At 42.6% G+C, this 22586-nt stretch overlaps 1 protein-coding gene across 10 annotated transcripts in view; it reads left to right on the forward strand.

Annotated features, from left to right (window-relative positions):
* FYN (FYN proto-oncogene, Src family tyrosine kinase) overlaps positions 1-22586 on the forward strand; it is a 211610-nt gene that overhangs the window by 58808 nt on the left and 130216 nt on the right. Inside the window, exon 1 of one of the 10 annotated variants that reach the window (XM_086317254.1) lies at positions 186-528. The exons of 7 other annotated variants lie outside the window; for them this stretch is intronic. The gene's annotated coding sequence lies outside the window, so the exon portion shown is untranslated. Of the gene's footprint in view, positions 1-185; positions 529-22586 lie in introns of those variants that run through there. 2 more of the 10 variants (XM_086317259.1, XM_086317255.1) reach the window with 2 other exon arrangements.

Consider the following 22586-nt stretch of genomic DNA (forward strand, 5'->3'; position numbering starts at 1 on the left):
AGAAGTATTGGTGGCTGGTGGTTTTTGTTTTGTGTATTTTAAATGAGTATGTGTTTTGGCATCTTTCCAAGGCAGATAGTACTCTGGGTACATACAATTCATCTTTCATAAAAGTTTCATTTTATCTTTAAAAAGATATAAATGCACAATGATTGTATAAACAGAATTGACTTAATAGAGCATTTCTTCAGTAGGAAAGTAGTTGAGGTTTATGAAGGGAGCCTTGTCAGAACTATTGAAGAGGGCTCTCGTTCAGATTCATGCCGCTGTTGATAGCCCTGATTTAAGGAGAAACCAACGAAAACATCTATCATCTGATGGCTGTGGGATGTCATCCAGGCTTGTGTCATGGTCGTGTCATGTCCCTGGGTTTGTGGGATGAAAAAAATAACACTTGGATACTTGGAATTCATCCGTAAGCTGTTTTTGTCAGGAGTGGGTGCATTTCTTGCTCCCAAGTCGAAATGAGAGTTTTAAATACTGTTAATAACTCTCTCATCACAAGACTCTCTGGAGGAGACACCAAGGGTGAGTGTGTGGGAACGATAGTTTAAAAATGTATTCATGTATAAAGTGGGGGCGGTGGGACTAATTGATAATGAGCTGAAATCAGTTGGCCACTAACAACCCATAGCAAGACCTGGTCCCTACTTGTGCATGTTTGAAAAATCAATAAACAAACACAAATTAGAAAATAAAGAAGAAAATGAAAACTATATAAAGACCTCTGCAATGCGCACAGGTCTGTTAAACTAATTAAAATTCTGCCCAAGGGGTTATTGAAGTGGCTAAAACTCAGCTTAATCTGGGTCAAGGTCTTGGGGAAGGTGGCTCAAGTGCTGTGTTTTTAAAGAGAGGAAAGAACATTTGATTTCAAGGGACTGTCATAAAACAGTCCAAGCAAGCTCTAGATGGAAACTTACAATGTACCATATTACAGGATTGAAATACCGGAGTAAGAGTTGAATGCCTTTGGCACAGGACAGAAATGGGGTGAAAGGAGTGTGCCCAGGCTGACATCTTGAATTTATGTGTTGTACTATAGTTTACAGACTCCTTTTGGGGGATTTTTTTTTTTTTTTGGATCTGTATTAAATGAACTACAAGCCTGTTTGAAGACTGAATCTCCAGGGTTGATGGTGGCAGCCTGCCTGGATGTAGGGGATGAGAGAAGAGAGATTAAGACAAGACCCACTCTGAGTTTCTGGACCTGGGATGATATCTGTACCCCCGACCAAAATTAACAAATATAGAAGGGCAGTTTGAGCAAGAGAAGATCAATCAGACAGCCAAGACTGACAGAGGAACCCACTGACAGTGTTCAGCTCTTGAGAACAAGGAAGGTTAACTTGCCCGTGAACTCTAGGAACACTTGTAGCCTGGTGACCTTGAGAGCAGAGGCCCCACGTGGGCATTGGCGCAAGATTGGAGAGGACACATTAAGTGGGAGAGGGAGCTGATGGACATGGGTAAAAGCAGGGGCAAGAAGTCGCTGGAAGGGAAAAGCGAGTGTCAAATGACACTTGTAAATCAGGGAGCCGCCAGGATGGTACAGTTTAGAGAGACAGCGGCGTGACAGCATGAGATCATGTTTTGTACTGTTTATTTGCAGTTTGTTGAGTTTTATATCCCTCAGGAAATAGCTGTGGCTCAGATGCAGACAGCTCTGAGTAGACGAGGCACATGATCGCAGTATCAGGGAAAACTAGTCAGCGGTGGCAGGAGCCAGGCGGAAGGGCAAGTGCTTGTTCCCACAGTGGAGCCGGGCCCCTGACACAAGCTGTCTTCTGGGCTCCTCTCTCAGGAGGCCCGTGGGCATCTGCACAGGTCCCAGGCTGGCCTCGCGTCTTGCATATGAATGCAACCAGCATCAAACAGGTGTGATCTCAGACTGTCACCACCCCTGGACATGTAACTCAAAGCTCAAGTCAGGAGGTTCATCTTCATATACAATGCTTCCTTTTTAAAGAGGATTTGCAACCCTAAATCCATAATCAGCTTGATCCAATCAAGATCAAGCCAGCCACCCTCACACTGAGGCATTGAGAATGCTGTGCATGTTGGCTGCCTGCTGTTCCTGCTGGATAGATGCTGCACCCAGGAATTATAAGGAGGGAAGCAGTAGGTGTGTATTCTTCTGGTGGTCGGTCTCTTTTGTCTCAACCCTCCATCTTGCTGTCACTCTGCACATGATAATTTAGGGAAAATACTACAGGGCCAAAATATGTAGCTTATTCTTGACTTGGTGAACCCATGCATTGGCATGACATGGGATACATTTCAGCAAATGTTTGTAATTCTGATAAATGACATCCAGAGGAGGAGGCTTATAGTCATCAGCTCACGTGTGTGCTCTCCATCGTTCTCACAGTTGGCTGATTCTTCAGGGCACGTGTGTAGATGTAGCATTTGTTGGCCCTGACTCCTGCTTTCAGAGGCTGGCCAGAATTGCAGCTGGGCCCTGTTGTCATCAGACAGGGCCTCAGTGGAGGAATCATGCTGCCCTTTTTTGAATCCAGAGAGAAACACTTCGTCATTTGTGTATCAGCGATGCTTGTATTTTCTCCTGGATTGAAAACAAAAATGACCAGAAACCATTAGTTATTAATACAAGCCATACACTTTTAATCTCAGTCTAGCGTTCAAGAAAAGCAATGTTTGTTTGCCAGATAACTTGAGGTCTTTGTGTGTGGAGCTAACAGATGGAGTGCATTGAATGATGACTGCACGTGGATGCGCGCTGAACCCAGGAGGGCATCCCTGGGCTAGGAGGGTTGTCCAGAAAGTTAACAAGGCTGGATTCAGAAGGGCTCTAGACAGAAAAAGCCCAAGTAGTGAAATATCTTTTACGGAGATTTTCTCTTCAGTGTAATGGTTACCAGGGCACTGATTGCAACTGTTTTCAAACAGATGTGCCTTGTGTTCATTCTGTTTCAGGCATGTTATGGGAGTAGAAAAGAGAACTTCTAGCACAGCAGTGTTTGAGAAAACAAGGAAAATCAAATTGTCTTAAATCTTATCCTCTGAATAACATCTATTATTTAGTGGTATTCTCCTCCTCCCTAGTAGGGTGGTTGGGATACAAATTTAAGTAGGATTCTCCTCAAGCCCCCAAAGGACTTCCCTGGTGCCTCAGATGGTAAAGAATTTGCTTGCAATGCAGGAGACCCAGGTTCAATCCCTGGATTGGGAAGATTCTCCTGGAGAAGGAAATGGCAAGTCACTCCAGTATTCTTGCCTGGAGAATTCCATGCACGGACAGAGGAGTCTGGCAGGCTACAGTCAGTCCATGGGGTCACAAAGAGTCAGACACGACTGAGCAACTCACACACACTATCTCCTCAACCAAAAAGAAAATGTAGCTAATATTTTTAAATAAGTCCAAATGATACATAAAAGTATAAAGAAAAAGTGAAAAATTCCCACCTGTATTGACCTTCTAGATATCTACACAGATATAGTAGTACACAGGTATATATATGATTTTATATGAATAGGATTGTACCAATAGACAACTCTGTAGTCTGTTTTGATCACTTAACAAAATGCTGAATATAGCTACATCAGAAGTATTATTGCTGGTCTAGAATTCAATTATATAGCTGTATCCCATTAAGTTATTCATTGTGCCATTCATTCACCAGATATTTATTTTTAGTTCTAGATGTAGTAACCAGATTTTGCAGATACAGAAGTAAACTCCCCTATGAGTGGATATATAGATTACTGCTGGTTTTTCTATGTTATAAGCAATATTGCCTTGAACAAACAATACCACAACACACAGCATACTTAAATTTTCTCCTTAGTATAAATCCCTAGGTAGAAAACTCGTTGATGAGTGGGTTGGTACATTTTGGAGTTTCATCCATATTTATTGTATAACCACACTCTACTAAAAGTTTGCAATGGTGCCAGTTTTTCAGTACTCTTATGGTGGTACTTTTCTTTCATTATCATCTTTGTTAATGGGATAGGTGAAAAATGGTATTTCACTGTTGTAACTTACATTTCTTTGATTTGTAGTGTACTTGGGATGGGACTTTAAGCCACTAAGAAATCATGGTTTCCGCATGATCTATGGGCTTCCCTGGTGGCTCAGACAGTAAAGAATCTGCCTGAAATGCAGGAGACCTGGGTTCGATCTCTGGGTCAAGAAGATACCCTGGAGAAGGAAATGGCAATCCATTCCAGTATTCTTGCCAGGAAAATCCCATGAACAGAGGAACTTGATGGGCTACAGTCCATGGGGTCACAAAGAGTCGGACATGACCGAGCTACCAACTCTTTGTTTCACATGATTGATGGAGCACCATTTTCTTTGAGTCTTAAGTTTATCCCTCTCACAAGGAAAGATTCTTTTTACTTTCTTCTTTGCAGTCAGATCAGGTAGGTTAGAATCAATAAGGGGTTGTCTGTTTGGTGACTGGATCTTCACTGAAAGAAGATTACATATCTTCTTTCTGATTTAAATCTAGATTGTTGGTTTTAGTTCATGTAAGATTTGATTAATTTCCTTTCATTTTCAAATAGATATCATACTTTTAAAAATATTTTAAAAATCATGGAGATATTTAAGGAGTACCTAATTAAAATCTTTGATATAAATGCCTAGAAGTATATTGTCTCCATATAGCTTTTCACTTGGGTTTGTAGCGTTTGTATTTAAGTGTTTTCTTTTTTCTTCCAGCTACAAATGAAATTTAGTTGTAGCAAAATGGTTGTGAGACAGACACGTCTGAGTTCAGGTTTCCGTCCTTCAAGTATTGGTTGCCTTGGTCTCTGTTTCCACATCTGCAGGGATAATAATAATACCTATCTCGTGAAGCATTAAAAAAAAAAACTTGCATACTGCCTGGCATCTAATACATGATCAATAAATATTACATTTTTTCTTATGGGAAATTTTAGCAAAATTAGAAACCCTCAGGAAAGGATATAATTTCTTTACTGAAATTCCATCATCCAGAGACAACAAATGTCTCTCGTTTTTAGATGTTTTATTCTAGTACTTTTCCTCAAAGATACATATTTTACAGAAGTGGAACCATACTAAAACTGTACAGGATGTACAGGATTTCAGCAAATGTGTGTACTTAATCATTCAACAATGGAAGAGAGTGGTTACCCAGATTAAAAAAAAAAAAAAATAGTGGTTTAGTGGAGAATTTTGTGCTGATATTTACTTGTAATGAATTTTTTGTTAGAGTGAAGATTAAGTATAATTGAAAGGTATTTTGGACAATTAAAACTATAAACATTTCCATTCCTTCTAATTCAGCATTCAGATCTGTTTCTTATGCAATCAAAAATATACACCATTTTTCTCTGTTACTTGGGAAAGCATTTAAACAGTTGACAGACTGCAGGAGTCCAAGACTATGGTTTGTCTACACTGCTTCCGATCCCAGGAGAACAGCGAGGCGAGCTGACACTGACCGAATGTGGACGGGAACTTCCTTAGCTTGCCATGCCTTATCCCATGGCCTGAGCTGGATTTCATGAGTTGTGTTTACCAAATAGAGTCCAAATTAAATTTTTGTTTATCAGGTTCCTTTTAAGGGAGGCCAACTCTTCAAAGAAGCCTCCTGGTGAATCTTTTTAAAGCATACGCATATATATACACACACATGCAAAACTCACCAGATTACCTGCCTTGCATGTTAAGATTATCTAGGAACTATATTTCAAACATCTTCTACAAGTAAAGAGCACAAATATTCTTTGAACTCATGTTTTTGTGCTCAGCAGTCAAATCCTGACTTGCATTTCTGCCCCTAGGACTTCCATGTAAGTTCATTTTGGTTGAAAAACTGTCTGAATTTTCTTGCCATTTTCCTTTTTTTTTTCTTCTTTCCTTTTCTTCAATAAGTATGGGGTTATTCAGTTCAGTTCAGTTCAGTTCAGTTGCTCAGTCGTGTCCGACTCTTTGCAACCCCATGAATTGCAGCACGCCAGGCCTCCCTGTCCATCACCAACTCCCGGAGTTCACCCAGACTCATGTCCATCGAGTCAGTGATGCCATCCAGCCATCTCATCCTCTGTCGTCCCCTTCTCCTCCTGCCCCTAATCCCTCCCAGCATGAGAGTCTTTTCCAATGAGTCAACTCTTCGCATGAGGTGGCCAAAGTACTGGAGTTTCAGCTTTAGCATCATTCCTTCCAAAGAAATCCCAGGGCTGATCTCCTTCAGAATGGACTGGTTGGATCTCCTTGCAGTCCAAGGGACTCTCAAGAGTCTTCTCCCACACCACAGTTCAAGGTTCAAACCAAAGAGATATTTTTAGAATATTTATTTTGTTTAGCATTAATTCTCAAAAATATTCCTGTCACTGGGTAAAATTCATAATTTAAGTTTATATTTTCTTAATACGGTAAAGAATCTGCCTACAATGCAGGAGACTGGGGTTCGATCCCTGGGTCAGGAAGGTCTCCTGCAGAAGGGAATGGCTACCCACTCCAGTATTCTTGCCTGGGGAATTCCACAGACAGAGGAGCCTGTCGGGCTACAGTCCATGGGGTCGCAGATAGTCAGATAGAGCTATTAACACTTTCACTTTTCTTAATTTAATTCTACACATAGTATAAATTTTATGTATTATATGTATTAAAATGTTGCATAAACTTTTTATAAGCTATCTATATACAGAGTTTTGCATAAGCTTTTTTTCCATTTCAGGTTCTTAATTATTTTCAACCTTTTGTTAAAAGAGAAGATTAAATTTTACCTATATTAAATTAGTTTTCTCTAGTTCTATCTTTATTCTTCTCCTGGGAAATTCCAAAAGCTTGCAGTGAAAAAAATCTTTACATGCTTCAGGCTTTTACTTTGTTTCATTTTAGATGAGAATCTGGGACCTTATCAATGAAATATGGCTTTATCATTCTCTTCTGCACCTTTGTCTTTAGAATCAAAACTTCATTCATAAAACCAAAACCACTTATGAAAACATATGCAATACTAAGATTTGTTTTCTCCCCATCATTTTGACCTGTTTTTAATACGAATAGTGTTTTTAATAAGAATAGTATTGGCATGGGATTTTCCCCTTAAGTTTTTAACCTCCTCCAGAGTGAGCAATGTGCTTTCTCTTTACAGAGTTAACATAAATCCAGATGGCATTGAGGCACTCCCATGTTGAGACATGATGAGAAATTAAGGTTCACTAGTGCTGATTCCAGCGTGGCCTGCACTCTCTCCTTCAGCTCACATCTTGCTGGGAGAATTGGAAGGATGATCCTCAAGTTTCTCGGCACCTCTGTGCTTTCTGTCTAGCAGGGGAAGCAGAGATGCCGTGGGAACTTAGAAGCAGCAGGTTCTCTCTTCCCATCCGCAACCCACTTTCCGGTTTCAGTAACACCTCTTTGCTGAAGCTTTGGCTTCCATGCAAATTCTGTTTCCACACAGTGAAGATCTTTGTCATATCTGAAGTTAGTTGAGTCTTGACCACGTGCCAAGACCTTTTTACTCTTTCACTGGCACTTCTTGCAAATCCTAGGAGATAGGTAGTATAGTATTATCTCCATTTAGAGGGTGACAAAACCAAGACCGAGATAAGTAAAGCTGCTCATCTAAGATCACAACTGTTATATATGGTGTGGGGCTTTGTGTCCAGAGCACTGACTCTAACCTTCACACTCTTTTATATACATTATATATATTTTTATATAAAAATATATTTATTTATTTTTGGCTGTGCTGGGTCTTTTCTCTAGTCGCAGCGAGTAGGGGTCACTCTTCTCAAGTTGTGGTGTGTGGGTTCTTCATTAGAAGAGATGGTGGCTTCTTATCTTGTGGAGCACAGATTCTAGGGCACGCAGGCTTCAGTAGTTTCGGCTCCCCAGCTCTAGAGCACAGGCTCAATAGTTGTGGCATACAGGCTTGCTGGCTCCACGACAGGTGGGATCTTCCTGAACCAGGGATCAAACCCATGTCTCCTCCACTGGCAGGCAGAGTCTTTACCACTGAGCCATCAGGGAGGCCCTTTTAAAAAATATTTACTTTATTTGTTTGGCTGTACTGAGTTTTGGTTGCTGCATGTGGGATCTTTAGTTGTGGCATGTGGGATCCTGTTCCCCCACCAGGTATCAAATCCAGGCCCCCCGCATTGGCAATGTGGAGTCTTAGCCACTGGGCCACCAGGGAAGTCCCATTCCTCACACTCTTTACTATTTCTTTCTTCCAAGCAAACTTTGATAGAATCACAGTTCAGTGTCATAAAACGTATTGAAGTAACCTTGCGTATTCATTGTTTCAGGAGTTGTCCCACATTATCTCTGGGGATTATCTTAAGATGAGACATAGGTTGTGAATAAAGCTAACACAGAGTGGTTATTCCCTCAGAGTTGTATTTCATAAACCACAGTGACTTGCTCATGCTGTTTCATAGAGTTTTCCTTAATTTGTTGGGTTCTCCAGGGAATTGCATGGTATCTCCCTAAAATTGCTGCTCTGTTAGGCCTTGGGAAAAGTTCATCCAGGTTAGGTGAGGGAGCTCTTTAAACCCTTGCAAATCACTGAACCGTTAGACAGTCACAGATCTAGTAGAGGGGAGGACACTGTTTAATTTCATAAGGTGTTTAATTGTGAAAGGACAGATCCAATGGTGTATTTTCGAAAATACTTGCAACATACTAAGTCTGTGATTTTAGAACATAATTGTAGGTGTCTTACCTCTGATGAAGACTATTCCATGGTCTAGAACATAGTAAATGCTCAGTGAATAGTTGTTTAATGAATGAATTAATTACATTACTTATATAATTTTGAGGGAAAAAAGTGAGTAGTCTCAGGGTGTATAGGAGGACAATAATGATCATGTTTAACATATACTCTGCACTTGGTAGCGTGTTGTTGTTTAGTCGCTTAAGTCACGTCTGACTCTTTTGCAACCCAGTAGACCGTAGCCCGCCGGCCTCCTCTGTCCATGGGATTTCCCAGGCAAGAATACCGGGGTCGGTTGCTGTTTCCTTCTCCGGGGCATCTTCCTGACCCAGGGATCGAACCCACTTCTCCTGCTTGGCAGGCGGATACTTTACCGCTGAGCCACCTGGGAAGCCCCCTAGAGGGCATGACCGTCTCCATAAAAACGTTTTGTATGTTGGTAATATCTTTTATCTAAAGAACTTCACGTTTTAGACCTTAGTTACTTCTCAAAGCACTGCTCTGAGGAAGATGAGTGACACTCTTCATTTTTAGATGAAGAATTTGTGGTTAAGCCTGGTTCAGCGTGACTGACTCAAGATTGATTAACTCCGATTATGGGAGCCTTGTCTCCAGCCTCAGTCTGTGCCCCCGACCTGCTCTTTGGCCTTTCAGCAGCTGTGTGGCCTCCTACTGTTCAGCACCCTCCCCCTCTTTTTTTTTTTTTTTTAAAAAAAAAAAAGCATTTTTAATGTAATAACCCACTTTAAAGGAAATGTAATAATTTAGCTATGTAAGCATGTTTGGTTTCTAAGTCTACAGCGAAAATATTTCTAGCCATTTGGCCCCACACGCTTTTTTCTCTTCACACAGTTCCACAAAGTGCACACCAAGCAGATGGCGCCGACAAGCTCATGGTTTATTTACAGCCAGTACAGTAGACGGAGGCATATGTGCTAAGCCCTCTTATACCCGCTCCACGGGAGCCATTAACACATCCATTTAGATGGAAGAGTCTCGGGGCTTTGCTGTGGGCATTTCAGTTCGCTTCCCCCACCCTGCACCGCCCCCGCCCGAAGCATCACCATCTGCCCTGCCTCCACTCAGAGACCCTGGCACTCTCCCCTCTTACCCAGGCGGCCTCAGGCCTGTTCTGAAGAACAGCCTCGGTTTGCTTAGATATGGCGCTGGCGGCAGCTGCTGTGTTTCTCGCTCAGACAAGTTTAACCCTAAGCCTGTTCTCCTTCCCCCAAAGCTGTGCTTGGACCAGGTTCGTTCCCATACAGTTCCACAGACATGCTTGAGCACCCTCCCCAGGCCAAGCTGGGGCCTGGGGTGCGGAGGGTCCTCAGACATATGCCCTGGGATGTGGCACATGTCTTTCTTCCTTTGTGCTCTAATTTCAAGGCTCCAGCTCTCCTAGTCACCTGTGATGCCTGAAGAACCAGCAGCTGATGGGCTGTAAGACTTCCTGCACCAGATAGATCAAACCCTAGCCTTTACTTTCTACACCACTCACCAGGGATCTTATGTACATGCTTTTCTTCCTTCTCAAATATTCTTCCTGGGCGAGTAATTATTAATTGTATTTAAAGAGCAGTGATTCAGAATGTTTTCTACCCAGAATATCTGGAGGGGTGGCAAAACACTTTGTTGCTATCTAGTCTAGTCATTTCTTAATCATTCCCCCCGCCTCCCCACCAAGCTTTTTTTTTAAAGGCATTTCAGTTAAAATGACCTCTCAGTTTAGCAACCCACAACTAACTTGTAAAGCCACTCCATTTTGTAATTCCAGATTCCTGGCGGGGCAGTCTGATTGGCTTATCTTTTTCAGCCAAGCTGCAGAACTTGTAGGTTCCCAGCCAGCGTGTAGGCGGAGCCTCCTTCTGGTCTGTTGTTCTCTTCTGTCCAGTCATACCTTGCTGGACTAGCTCTGGTCACATGGCTTGTTGCAGGACAAATGCCCAGAGAAAGGAACAAAAACAGGCAGATACCCAAAAACACGTATAGAGGACAGATAGGTTTGAGAGACACTGAAGTGTAAAACCACACTTTGCCCTTTGTCCTCAAACAAGTCTCTGTTAGACTGAGAAGCACAGAAGCATCTTGACCCCTATTGTCCACTGTTTGCTATACTTATGCTTACAAGTCCAACTCTGCATTGTATGACCCCTCCCCCCAAATTAACTCTCTATTATGGTATGTTTCAAACCATTCCATTTGAATCTCAACTTTAGGACTTAAGTAAAATTAAATTTGTTTATTTATTATAGCTCTAGTACTGAAGCTAAAAAGAAATGAGTCACCAATGAAATCCTACACTATGTAATAGGATTCCTCTGTCTTATGTGGCTAAAACTGAGGTCCCCAAATTAACAAGTAGTGACGCTTGCACATCCAGCCAGGGCAGGGGCTGAGGATTCTATGTGTGCAACCTACAACATACATCAGCTGGTGCTGGGCAAGGTCTGCTGCCTGTGCCAACAACTCAATTATTGTTTGGTAAACACACTTTTATTCATTGAGGAGCAGTTGTTTGCCAATGTATCATACAATTATATAGTGAAGGGAGAACAATAGATGCATTGTAGAAATATTTTTAAAACAAGGCAGCAGCAGACAGCGCATAGGAAAAGGAGCCCAGCCCCAGAGTACCCGCTGCGATATGGCATTTAACAAAGCAGAGCACTCTGTCTCAAACACCTCTTTCTGGCATGAGCCTGGCAGCACCCATTTCTGGCTCTTTCTGCTGGATACGTTTGCCTGTGGGGACATCAGCAGCACAGGTGTGCAGATGTGCATGGAAGTGGGTGTGAATACACCCAGACACTAGGCTTCTTCACACTCATGTTTGTAGGAAGAGAAAAAGGCTTCAAACATTGGTTGGTTGGTTGAGTGTCTCTTGAGGTCTTGACTTGAAAGGAACATGGACAAAAATGTAAATTCTTCAGGAGGTTAGGATTTAGGCTTTGAGGGCAACTTGAGATTTGAAGAAGCATGTCTAAGAGATTTACAGTTCGTGTAGGAGGTGACTGTTGACACATTGTTTCCTAACCAGTACCACGGAATATACAGTTTTTTGTTTTTTTACCAGACTGACATCAGAAGGATTCACGTACTGTGACAGATTGCTTTGTAATTTATTCTGCCTGAATGGCCCTGGAATACTTTCGATGAAGGTCTTGTGTGAATCAGAGAAGGTTTTGCTCTTCACATTACAGTGACTGCCAAAAACTCACTTGTCAGACCTGATGAGTAGAGTAGTATTTAGCTCTTTCTCCTACTTCGTAATTCATGCTCCCATATTTTCATCCTACAACAGTAAATTGCATATAAATCTTTAAGCTTTAAAGTTGAATCATTTATCACAGGCATCTCTGTTAAGAACAAGACAGAATTCAGATTACAGAGCAATTTTACTAAATTTTTATTAGTCTCTTTGAGCTTCAACCCTCTGACCAGAACTACTACTACCTTCAGTGAAAGAATTGTTTATTTACAAGACAATAAAATAAGTCATTATTGCTTATTTAATGGCAATAAGAAATAAAACCTAAGTCTTTCTGACTCAGGAGGTATACTTAGCATTAGATCACTGTTTCCCAAACTTTAGTCATTTGTATACACCTGTATGATTTCCTCCATGTCTGTGTACCACCTGTATTACTTAGATATTTTCCCTTAAATTGCTTTTATGCTTGTTGTTGTTGTTCAGTCGCTCAGTCATGTCCAACTCTTTGTGACCTCCATGGACGGTAGCATGCCAGTCTCCTCTGTTGTCTACTCTCTCCCAAAAGTGAACATGAAAGTAAAAGTTGCTCAGTCATGTCCACCTCTTTGCGACTCTATGGACTATACATTCCATGGAATTCTCCAGGCCAGAATACTGGAGTGGGTAGCTTTTCCCTTCTCCAGGGGATCTTCCCGACCCAGGAATCAAACTGGGGTCTCCCCCATTGCAGGCAGATTCTTTACCAACTGAGCTATCAGGGAAGCCCTAAACTATCTCCAGAAGTTTGCTCAAATTTATGTCCAGTGAGTCAGTGATACTATCTAGCCATCTCATCCTCTGTTGCCCTCTTCTCCTCCTGCCCTCAGTCTTTCCTAGCGTCAGTGTCTTTTCCGGTGAGTTGGCTCTTTGCATCAGGTGGCCACAGTATTGGAGATTCAGCTTCAGCATCAGTCCTTTCAATGAATGTTAGGGTTGATTTCCTTTAGGATTGCCTAGTTTGATCTCCTTACAGTCCAAGGGACTCTCAAGAGTCTTCTCCAGCACCACAGTTTGAAGTCATCAATTCTTCAGTGCTCAGCCTTCTTTATGGTCCAGTTCTCACATCCATACATGACTACTGAAAACACCATAGCTTTGACTATATGGACTTTTGTCAGCAAAGTAATGTCTCTGCTTTTTAACATACAGTCTAGGTTTGTCATAACTTTTCTTCCAAGGAGCAAGCATCTTTTAATTTCATGGCTATAGTTCTTTAGTTCTTCTTCACTTTCTGCCATAGAGTGGTGTTATCTGCATATCTGAGGTTATTGATATTTCTCCTGCAGTCTTGATTCCAGCATGGGATTCATGCAGCCCAGAATTTTGCATGGTGTGCTCTGCATAGAATTTAAGTAAGTATGGTGACAGTATACAGCCATATCATGCTCCTTTCCCAGTTTTGAACCAGTCCATTGTCCCATTGCTGGTTCTAACTGTTGCTTCTTGACCTGCCTGTGGGTTTCTGAGGAAACAGGTAAGGTGGTCTGGTATTCCCATCTCTCTCCACAGTTTGTTGTGATCCACCCAACCAAATTTATTTTTACAAGATGCTTTTTATGACCTGCTCAAATAGAAAACCAGTATCATTTGATATGAATTGATGACAATCATGAAAATAAGTCAATGAAAACCAGAGTGCCACTACAGTCTCATAGATTCTCTTGCTAGACAACTCTGTGCCTGAGGCTGTACCTCTCTGATGAAGAAGGGCATGGGGGAGTTAGAGAGCTGTTGCAGACAGCTTTGGGGTTTGAGAAGGCTTGAAAAGCATAGAAAAAGGAATAAAGTTCTTGTTTTGTGCCTTATAATGTGCCTCTGGGATTACCTGGGGTCCCCAGGAAGCACATGCTGCTGACCACACAGCTAACCTGGAGAACTCAGGAAGCAGCGTCTTCCTTCACCCATGCCAGTGAAACAGGTATGCATAGAGACAGGGAGGTGTAAAAGTCATTTATTGGGCACCCACTGAAGTGACCTTAGAGGATGGTGATCAAACGTGATGCTTCCTGAGCACGTAAGTTTAGTGGAGTAGTTGAGTAGAAGTTGAGTAGAAGTTGAAAGATGGGATAAGTCCATTCCTTAACCCACTAATTTCAGGTCACTTGGCAGCACATTATGCAGGTAGTTGACGGCTAATATAGAGGCTGGAAAAACCATATATATTAAAAAGAAAAACATAGATCACTTTTGCTATAGGTTATAGGTACATGCAGTCAATCCTAAAGAAAATCAGCCCTGAATATTCATTGGAAGGACTAAAGCTGAAGTTCCAATATTTTGCCCACCTGATGCAAAGAGCCAAATCATTGGAAAAGACCCTGGTGCTGGGAAAGATTGAGGGCAGAAGGAGAAGGAGGCAACAGAGGATGAGATGGTTGGATAGCATCAATGACTCAATGGACATGAATTTGAGCAAACTCCAGGAGATAGTGAAGGACAGGGAAGCCCTGGCATGCTGCAGTCTATGGGGTTGCAGAGTTGGACATGACAGCAATTGAATAACAGCATGAATATGTGCAATTCAAGCTAAATTATTTTCCACTTCAAAAACCTGAGATATTTTTCTTTTCTGTAGTATTTTTATTTTGACTTCTTTTAGAAAAAAGAGCAACAGGGGCTTCACTAAACTATGAACACATTTAGCACAAAAGATGCTGAAAGCTTTACTACAAAGACTAAAGTGAAGTGTGGTGTCTTTTATTGAGTAGGTGCTCAGAAAATATTTGGTAAGTACACCTGTAAATGTATTTTTGAGATACTTCCCTGAACAGAGTTGTGTCCTTTCTGCAGTTACCTGAACTGTCAGGTACCTTCATAGGTGGGCATGGTAGAAGCGTCAGAGCTTCAGCTTCTGCATGTGGAATGCTTCTGTCTGCTGTGATGGGAATGGTTTCACACTCCCGAATACAGTTTCTTTAGAACCATAGTGCCAGGCATCTTCCTTTTCCTCCTCTGGGTCCAAACACTATCCTCCTTTCCCCACTCTGTCTATGCCCCAGAAAATGGACTTCTCTGCACTGGTGGGCTCTTTGCCTCTGGTTTCTAGTTTGGTTCAGCAACCGGAGAGCACGAGATCGGAGGAAGGGAGGTAGTGAAGTCAGGACACGTCTTCCCTATGGGGTTTCCCACACTGGCAGCAGCCCTTCAAGGATGGTCACAGCACCTGTCAGGCAGCCGGCACTCCCCACCAGCATTTCTGTTCCGGTTCAGGTGCCCATCCTCGTTGGCCCCTTCGGGCCTCGGGGTGGGACAGAGCCTGCCTTACCCAATTCCTTCTCGTTCCTATCCCAGGGCACCACATTAGACCTTGTGGCTTTCCTGCACCCTGCCCAATTCTTTGTAAATTGTCCCTTTATTAAATTCCCCTCAAATTATCATGATTTGAACCCGGGTTCGATCCCTGGGTCAGGAAGATCCCTTGGAGAAGGAAATGGCAATCCACTCCAGTACTCTTGCCTGGAAAATCCCATGGAGTCCATGGGTTCGCAGAGTCAGACACGACTGAGCGACTTCACTTTCACTTTATCATGATTTGAGGATGCCACCTGTTTCCAGCTGGTACTGCCACTCATAATGGGTGTAGGTGCTGACTTCTTAGCAACACACAGCAACGCTGACTGGTTCCAGAGGGACTGACCTCTGACCTCAGCTTTGATAGCAATGTGGTCTCTACCAGTGTGGTTCCCAAACTTGGGGGTGCTTCATGGTCACATGGGGAGGCTGTGAAAATTCAGGTCCCTGCCCCCTACCACCTACTGACTTAGGAGTGCTGAGGACAGTTCTAAGGCCCTCATGATGACTGACCTTTTGTAGTTCACTAGACATGGAATATGATGATTCATAGCACCCCAAAGCCCAGTGGCCTTCAGAACAGATAACTGGTTACAGGGCACTAGACCCCTGTCTCGTGCCATGTCTAACTGTTATGTTAACCATGAGTGAGTGGCAAACCTGATAGCTGTAAAGATGACTTCTCCTGCTGCTGCTGCTGCTAAGTTGCTTCAGTCGTGTCCGACTCTGTGCGACCCCATAGACGGCAGCCCACCAGGCTCCCCCGTCCCTGGGATTCTCCAGGCAAGAACACTGGAGTGGGTTGCCATTTCCTTCTCCAATGCATGAAAGTGAAAAGTGAAAGGGAAGTTGCTCAGTCGTGTCCGACTCTTAGCGACCCCATGGACTGCAACCTTCCAGGCTCCCCCATCCATGGGATTTTCCAGGCAAGAGTACTGGAGTGGGGTGCCATTGCCTTCTCCGGATGACTTCTCCTACAAAAGTACAATTAAATGAGAAAGGAAACAACCCGAGAGGGGAGTGGCTGCTCTTTCAACTCCCATTAAGAGCAGTGAGCTGATGCAGTGCAGGAGTGGCCAGTCCCTTCCTGGCTCACTATGCAAGATTTGAAAGAGACAAGACTGTCTCTTATTACCCATGGGAAAGCTTGATGTCTGTTTTGTCATGGAGTTCCTCACCATCACCTGTTTAGAAAAAGAATCTTATTGATAACCAAAGTGTCACTCAAGATATGAAATGTAATTATCTAAAGACTGGACACTGTTATCTTGCAAAAAAAAAAAGGTTTTTTAAGTTATAAGTCCCATGTTAAAGTAAATGCCTTTGGTGGATCCCTTGTCATAGGCTCATGGGATGCTTATTAGTTCATTTCTGTGACCACACTCTGAGAAAGCATCAGTATTCACTCTGCCAAGGGAAAATTGTGACCAGAGTTCAAGACCCTGAATGAATCTGGGTAACATGTCAGAAGGACACAAGCTCAAATCCTGTTTGCACCAAGGGGTCAGGTTCATTTTTCCTTGTCAGGATGTGGGGCGTGTAAGATTCACAGGGAATGTTACTCCCTGTTCCCCATCCCCACCGGAAATCTGTAATCGTCTAAAAAAAATTCACATCTCTCATCTCAGGGCAGAGTCACAAAGATACTATAAAGTTAGTTGGAAAGTGTATTCTGATGAGTCAGGGGGGCGGACCCCAGGTGCCTCCAGCCACCTTCAGCCACCTTGCAGTGCCTTTTGCAAAACTGTAAGAGAATGTCTTGCTCCCACATTAGTAGTAGTAACAATTCATCTCACTCAGCTGTGAGCCAGGACACGTAGTAGTTCTGTCTTCCCAAAAGACTGAGTGAGGGTCACTCTGCTGAGGGCTCATTGCTGAGAAAGATCGCAAACTGTCTATTATATGTTCTACCATTTCATGCATTCTCAGCCTTTTCCTTTCAATGGTTTGGTAAAGTGCTTTTAGCTGATGGGTTGTGGATGTTAAGATAAAGGGGTCTTCTTGGATGGGATAACCTAGGAACAGAGATCCTTTCCAAGAGGGCAGAGTTGGGCATGAAGAGGAATCCACTGACCCAGGTGGAGAATACTAAGGCCTGTCCTGCTCTGTCCTGTGGGTTAGCTTTCAGAGCCATCTAGACTGATTTGCCCTGGAAAGAGAGAGGTGGTTCTTAACAGCCCCTGGGCTTACTGGGGCCAGCATCAGGGAGCCAGGAGTCACAAGCTTGTGCACTTGTGTTTCACCTCTGAACACAAAGTGCTCAAAAAAGGAGAAAGTTCAGTCAGGCTTTGTGTTTTCAACAATCTTAATACATTAAATGTTGGCACTGAAGGACCCTAGAAACTGTGCTGGTGTCCTAGAGAGCAGACCTAGAGAGTGACCCCTGGCTAGATGACCTGTTTACAGACCACCTGCTAGTCCACCCCATTCCACTCCACCCTTCCTTTCATCCCTTATCTATGTATGGGGTCTTCAGCTACCCTGAGAGCCATCATAGGCTCAGAAGACAAGAGAAAAAGGCTAGGAAGAACAGAAAAACACTTTAGAGGAACTGTTGCAAGAGCCAGCAACTAGATGGTACCAACCCTCTCCCACCTCCCACCGCCCCCACCATACCTTCCTGTCACACAGCCTACATTTTTTTTCACTTCAACTTTTTGGTAACCTACAATTCAATTATTTCATTTGAGGTTATAAATGACCTTTTAAAAAAAAAAAAAAAAAAAGGCAGTTTCAGAGGAAGTTGACTCATTAAATGATCAGTGACACATGTGTGAATTAATTAATTAAATTGTTCAGCCAGGGGAAAGAAGGCTGTGATTGGAAAGAGGGGGCACCTTGGGAAGGGGGCCCAGGTGGAATGTGAAGTGACAGGAAGACAGTAGGAGGACTAGAGAACGGGCAGTTGTAGGAGTGGGGAGAGGATTAGGTAGAAAAACACTGCAACCACAGGGACTCTTGCTCCTGAGACCCAGAAGTCAGGCAGTGGTGGTTTTCTTCTCCATAAAGCTTGTCTGGTGGGGCAGCCTGGTACCTAACTCCACCCACAGCAGCATGTATCATGTGGAAGGTTGCCAGGTTTAGTGAATTAAAAAAATACATGATGCTTGATTAAATTTGAATTTCAGATAAACAACAAATAATTTTGTAGTGTAAGTATGTCCCAAATTGTTGATTCAAAATTTAAATTTAACTATGCATACTGAATTTTATCTGTCAGCTTGCAAAATGGCTGCGTGCCTGACATTCGGTGGTTCTTTGAAAAAGATGCTGTGGTGGGGAAACTGAGGATGAGAGGGGTCATGGTTTACAGCCTCTTGGGTGGTACAGAAGCCTCCAAAGCAGGTGCTCCTAAGTCCTGAATCATTATCCGTGGCTGGCTTGTGAATTCAATTTGGGCCATCTGATGTTTGTCTTGGGGTGGCAGAAAGGACCCTGGAGGGAGGTGAAGCCAATGGAGGGCTCCGTGATAAGCCCTTCCAAAAGGCTCAGAAGGCTGGGAAGCTGAAGCAGGCTGACAGAGATTCCAGGAGGTGTGAAACCCTGGGTGGAATCAGAGCAGAAGGTTAGGAGGGATGGAAGAGTCATCTGGTCTACCTTCTTCCATATTTTTTTTTTTATGATGATGATGATTTATTTTTTTATGAAGAAACTGAGGGCTAGCAAGGTAAAGTGACGACTCAAGTCATGGAAAATCAGTGAAGCCTGTGGGAGAATCAGACTTCTTAAGTCCTCACTGAGTTCTTTCCACTGCGTGGTGCTGACGGAGCAGATTCTTAGTCAAGCCTCCGTTTCCACACAGCGCTGCTTTGTACACAGTACCCACTTAGTCTAACCCTGTGGGAAAGACCGCCTATGAGTCACCACCACCCTCATTTTCTTTTCTGTTGGTGTAAGAACCACCTCAGTAGCCCCTTATTACCAAGAGGCTGGGTTATGCTTTATATCCCAGGTAACAAAGACCAAGGACCAAGAGATCCAGGTTTCACCATTCATTTCTTTAGGTGCTATCTGGGGCAGTTACGCAGGTTTCCCAAATCTGGCTACTCAGTAGAATGAAAGGAAAACATGAAGTTGTGCTTCCTTCTGGCTTAAGGATATATATGGTTGGTTTTGCAGTTTAGTATTCCTTTCCTGTTTAGGACAGAAATATGATAGGAGACTAGTCAGCAGCAGTCTGTAGAGATCTCCCAGAGCCCTCTACGGTGCCCAGTTGGCAGAAAGGAATGCTTAGGGTAGAATGAAAGAGGGAGGGACACTCCTGAAGTGGAGAAAACCACCGCCTCCATTTCCTCCAGAGGCTGAGTTTTTTAGTAACAGGAAGAGTGGCTGTTTCCCAAAGCTTTTTTTTTTTTTTTCCTGAATCCTTAAGCATGACCTTCTTATATTTTTAGGATCATGATAACTCTTCCTGGCTTTTCAACTTGTGAGAATGACATGTTCTTTTTAAGTGGATTGGGTTTACTTTAGAGGCTTTTGGTATAAACTGTGGATCTTTGAGGATAAGAATACTTCATTGAACCAGTGGCTGTGTCCACACTGTCTTATCCCCTCAGTGAATTAGCACATGGGAAACTATTTAGAGGGGAGAAGGTCATTTGTGGGAAAGAAAACTCTTTACTTCTTCTCTATTCATGTGGTTTTCTCCCTTCCTGACATGATGGATATTAGTGATGTTTTCTTGGAAAGCAAAATATCCCACATTAACGTATCATGGCCTCTTTGGGAAGCTGAAATTCCACAAGCTCTTCCACAGATTATTTCTTCAGGTAATTCTACATTTGCACTGTTTGCTGCAGAAATGCAATAATCCTAGGCAAATTGTTTCTGTATTGTCTCAGGAGTGATAGTATTAAACATTAGCCAGCCAAAGTCATAGGCAAAGACACCTGATATTTGAATTCTTATATTACCTTCTTTATATTGCCCGGTATTACCCACCCCCCAGGAATCACTGGCTGGAAGCATTATGAAGTGATTACTTCCTTCCCTGACATTAACAATAATTACACTTGACATCACAAATTGGAGAATGTGAAACTAAAAAACTGAAAATATTTGATGAATATACTGACTGAGATCTGATCAGCATTGTAATGTGTGGTCAATTCACAGTAGCTTGAGATAAGAAAACCTCTATACATTTATTAATGTTATCTACTGACTCCAAAAAATGATCATTAGGGTGAAACTTCCTTTAAACTCCAAGCCATAAAAGTGGCATAGTTCAAAAAATCATTGAACTAAATGAAACCCAAATATTTGAAGTGATTGAATTAATAGCTTTTAAAAAGCCAAATAAACATGTTCCCCTGAAAAGAAACCAATTTAGAAATTTTTTTTAAATAAAAAAGTCCTACCAGTTAGCCAAGAACAGTGCTCAGAAGGTGATATGGCAGCATACCCTTGGAACACCAGTGGTCACTGGGGAGCTGCTGTTTTGAGGCAGATCAGAAGGAAGATCCTGGGAACAATTCTACAGGCAAGTGGACCCTTTTCCTAAAGAAGAGTAGGTAAACAGCTAAGCTGCTTAGTTTTGGCTTTTGTCACTTAGAACTTCAGCTGAATTCTGGTCATCTTCTGGTCCTGCATTTTCCTAGCAAGAAAAGCACACATGACTGGGAATTGCAAGAGTTTTAGCCAGTTTTCTTTAAGACCCACTCTGCATCCATCTTGGTAAATAGTGCTTAAGTATCACATTGTTAGTTAGCTTGGCATGTACACATGCCACGTTAGCAAGTTTAGTTATCAGGTGAATGAACTGCAAACGTCTTGAAGATCAAGGCGGTGGCTGATACTTTTTGTTCTCTTCACTAGCCCCTAACCAGCACCTTGCACACTGTTCAGTCACCTGTCACACAGAAGTCTTCCCCTGGTGCCCAGTGTAAGTCACTGTGGGTGCTAAGATGGGGCAAAGCTTTTTTTCTCAAAGGCTGTGCTCACATTTGGGAGCATTTAAGCTGCCTACAGGGTATCATATGTGTGTCTCACACCAGTGGAAGTGAGGGGAAGGAGTAATCCAAAAATCATACACAACCCAGGCACCATTTTTATCGTTCACAGTCTCAGATGCACTTGCTATTTTTGTAGTTGGCTTATGTTTTTCTGGTATGATCTGGACCCTAGGAGAGGCCCCTCAGTTTTCTGAAAATTCATAGAGTGAATGATACATTCACAGATCTAAGTCTTAAGTGACTGGTATGGAAGTTCTGTTGAATTTTGATATTCATTTCTCCAGCTAGCAAATTTTTCTCCCTATAAATATTTGTTCAGTTAAACTACATATTGTAAGACTTTCCATGTATTCTGCTTCAGGGAGACTAGGCCAGTGTAACAGGAAAAACGGGAAACTTGTCCAATAAGCCACCTGGTCCTAAAAAGCAGATGCCCCCGCACCTGCCACTGTGCATCTGGTCTTTTATGATGCGGGGTCTTGTTATTTGATAACAGAGGTCTTCTTACTATCTGAGAAGCATTAGGCTAAAGTACAAGGAAGTATAAGGTGGTTGAGGATTGAACAGTAAACCCTGATATTTTTAGATTAAAACTTTGATCTGTTCTCTTTCCAAATTATGCTATTTAGGCATTTGCCATTCATCCTTATTTCTGCTACAACCCCCATGCCATCCCGCCCTGTCCTCTGAAGAGTTCAATAATCTGGCACTTGGTTTCCCGCAAGAAGAGTTGAGGAGAGAACTGCAGGCTTAGGCAAGGGAGGGTTAAAACTAAAGCTGGGTTTCCAGAAATTGAGGCAGAGCTTTATGCCACTGCAAAATAACCTACTTATTAGCAATTCTGCTGCATCATCCTTTGAACTTAAATCCCCATTTTTATCTTGGTGGGGATTTTCAGGAGTCAGTGAGTAGTATTAACTTGTGCTCTGGAGAAATGGAAGGATCCTGTGGCAGAATTAAGAAGCATGATTGCAGCCAATCCTTCCCGTTTTAGATTACAGCAAATGCCTTCTGCATCAGGCTTGTTTTTTGTGCGTTTTGTTTTCCTGCCTTCATCACATTCGTTATCCCTTGGGCAAGTTGTGTCTGTCCCTTCTGCCACACTCCCCCGCACTCCAGGCTAGAAGCTCTCCTGCAGAGACTCCAACCAGTTGGAGAGCCTTCTTTCTCCCATCCCCCTGTCTTTCCCACCCCCGTGGTGAGACCCATGCCTAATTTTCAGCTCTTCTGGGGCAGTGTGTCATTACTTGGAAGAAAATTAGAAAGCATTTTACACGGCTTATTACAAATCATTAATTGAAGTGCCACGAAACCCAAGGAATTTATTCTCCTATTGATGTGTGCGTAACCCCTATTAACATTAATAAAGTTGTTTAGAATCAAAGAACCAGCAGGAACCCATAACAGAGGATCCATTTTGATCCTGCT

Source organism: Bos grunniens, chromosome 9 (assembly GCF_055505025.1).
Source record: "Bos grunniens cultivar Pamir isolate PY7600 chromosome 9, Bosgru_T2T1.0, whole genome shotgun sequence".
Classification (NCBI taxonomy): Eukaryota; Metazoa; Chordata; class Mammalia; order Artiodactyla; family Bovidae; genus Bos; species Bos grunniens.